This window comes from Acanthochromis polyacanthus, chromosome 1, assembly GCF_021347895.1.
Source record: "Acanthochromis polyacanthus isolate Apoly-LR-REF ecotype Palm Island chromosome 1, KAUST_Apoly_ChrSc, whole genome shotgun sequence".
Lineage (NCBI taxonomy): Eukaryota > Metazoa > Chordata > Actinopteri > Pomacentridae > Acanthochromis > Acanthochromis polyacanthus.
Window position 1 is genome coordinate 11,991,856 of NC_067113.1, and position 3,111 is coordinate 11,994,966.

Sequence of the window (3,111 nt, forward strand, 5' to 3'; positions counted from 1 at the left end):
TCATCTCTTCCACAGGTTAGTTTTTAGCTGTACACCTTCACTCATGGGTCTTCTTCAAAACATACAACAGAACCAACGGAGCAATATTATTTTTCACTTTCACTCTCCTGTAATTACTGCTGGTAATGGGGATAAATGTGTTTGTAATTTTAGTCATTTGAGGTCAGATTTTCACATCTGTTAAAAGGGAAAGTGCTGAGTCCATACAGGAACAGCTGAGAGAGAGAGGTGCTGAGCAGGAAGATTTAATGTTCCTATTAGTATGTTTTTGTATTTGTGTTTTCAGAATAATAACACAGAAAGATACAAGCAAAGAAAACAGAAGCATAAAATAAAAGGTTAAAAACAACAACAACAAAAAACCCATTATAGAACATCAGCAAACAGCAAACAGATTCTACTGGGTTCAGGCCTCTCTGTGTGGAGTTAGCGTGTTCTCCTGTGTCTGCGTGTTTTTTTCTCCACGTGTCCTCCCTCAGTCCAAGCACATGTATGAAGAGTTAAGCAGTGATTGTAAGTCATCTGTAGGTGTGAACATGGCTGTGAACCATCACCTTTCTGTGTTTCTGCCTCTGATTCACCTTGATTACAGCACACCCCCAACCCTCAACTAAACCTGATTCATCATTCCTTTAAAAAAGTAAAACATTAATAATAATAATAATAATAATAATAATAAATGATGTATTTAGAGCCAGTCTTTCCTTGATAATGTGGATAACAAACTCAGTTGCAATTGATGCTTTTCAACTACAGATAAGCAAAAAAAATTTATTTCCATTAAGACTATATTGTTTTTTTAGTTTTGTTTTTATTTCATTTAAGTGATGCTTCATTAATGCAACAATCTAAATGCTGTGGACAGATATTTAAAGAGCTTTTCTTTTTACACATTTCCAATGTTGGTTTGAGAAAGAAAGAAAGAAAGAAAGAAAGAAAGAAAGAAAGAAAGAAAGAAAGAAAGAAAGAAAGAAAGAAAGAAAGAAAGAAAGCCATTGGAATGTTTAATTAATTTTTTCCTGGTAAAACAAACCAGGCTGTGGACAGAATGAGCCTGAAGTGTTCCCGGTGTAATGGTGTTTGGTGAGAAGTCTTCTGAAAGTCACAGCAGACTTTTACCTTCATTCTCTCCAGGTAGGTTGAAGCAGAAAAACAAAGCGTCTTGTTTTGGAAGTTCAGACTGCGCTGCCACTCCCTCCTCCGTTCTCACTGGCAGAATTACAGCCGGATTCCACTTCTGATCACAGAGGGAGGCGACCATAACACCTAATGAATGCAGATAGCTAATAGCCAGATGCTGGAGACACTCCTTCACCGTTTAGATGCTTCACCATCTAACGGGAGCAAATTCTCTTAATAGTTCTGCATTTTAAATTGACCACGCAGGAGGAACGGCAGCAATCACAGCGACTCTGAGCGTTTAGTCTCCATGTACCAAAGGAAAAAACAACAAAAAATAGGAGTTCATAGCTGCAGGTTTTTATTTTTCAGCTGCCATCATCAACACACTCCTACCTCAGACAGAACACACTCCTACCTGTAGACAGAACACACTCCTACCTGTAGACAGAACACACTCCTACCTCAGACAGAACACACTCCTACCTCAGACAGAACACACTCCTACCTGTAGACAGAACACACTCCTACCTGTAGACAGAACACACTCCTACCTCAGACAGAACACACTCCTACCTGTAGACAGAACACACTCCTACCTGTAGACAGAACACACTCCTACCTCAGACAGAACACACTCCTACCTCAGACAGAACACACTCCTACCTGTAGACAGAACACACTCCTACCTCAGACAGAACACACTCCTACCTGTAGACAGAACACACTCCTACCTGTAGACAGAACACACTCCTACCTGTAGACAGAACACACTCCTACCTCAGACAGAACACACTCTTACCTCATACAGAACACACTCCTACCTGTAGACAGAACACACTCCTACTTCAGACAGAACACTCTCCTACCTCAGACAGAACACACTCTTACCTCATACAGAACACACTCCTACCTGTAGACAGAACACACTCCTACCTCAGACAGAGCACACTCCTACCTGCAGACAGAACACACTCCCACCTTTAGAAAGAACACACTCCTACCTGTAGACAGAACACACTCCTACCTGCAGACAGAACACACTCCTACCTGCAGACAGAACACACTCCTACCTGTAGACAGAACACACTCCTACCTTTAGAAAGCACACACTCCTACCTCAGACAGAACACACTCCTACCTCAGACAGAACACACTCCTACCTGTAGACAGAACACACTCCTACCTCAGACAGAACACACTCCTACCTCAGACAGAACACACTCCTACCTGTAGACAGAACACACTCCTACCTCAGACCGAACACACTCCTACCTATAGACAGAACACACTCCTACCTGTAGACAGAACACACTCCTACCTCAGACAGAACACACTCCTACCTGTAGACAGAACACACTCCTACCTGTAGACAGAACACACTCCTACCTCAGACAGAACACACTCCTACCTGTAGACAGAACACACTCCTACCTGCAGACACAACACACTCCTACCTCAGACAGAACACACTCCTACCTCAGACAGAACACACTCCTACCTGTAGACAGAACACACTCCTACCTGTAGACAGAACACACTCCTACCTCAGACAGAACACACTCCTACCTGCAGACAGAACACACTCCTACCTGTAGACAGAACACACTCCTACCTGTAGACAGAACACACTCCTACCTCAGACAGAACACACTCCTACCTGTAGACAGAACACACTCCTACCTGTAGACAGAACACACTCCTACCTCAGACAGAACACACTCCTACCTCAGACAGAACACACTCTTACCTCATACAGAACACACTCCTACCTGTAGACAGAACACACTCCTACCTGTAGACAGAACACACTCCTACCTCAGACAGAACACACTCCTACCTGTAGACAGAACACACTCCTACCTCAGACAGAACACACTCTTACCTCATACAGAACACACTCCTACCTGTAGACAGAACACACTCCTACCTGCAGACAGAACACACTCCTACCTGTAGACAGAACACACTCCTACCTGTAGAAAGAACACA

The 3,111-nt window shown here is 43.1% G+C and overlaps 1 long non-coding RNA gene across 1 annotated transcript; it reads right to left on the reverse strand.

The window, feature by feature from the left end:
* Positions 1 to 1,463: 1,463 nt before the first annotated feature.
* LOC127531919 (uncharacterized) lies at positions 1,464 to 2,866 on the reverse strand. Its single transcript, XR_007939144.1, has 2 exons — positions 2,170 to 2,866; positions 1,464 to 1,899 (listed from the first exon to the last, which is right to left on the reverse strand). It is a non-coding gene; the product is annotated as an uncharacterized LOC127531919 (long non-coding RNA).
* Between the last annotated feature and the right edge of the window lie 245 nt (positions 2,867 to 3,111).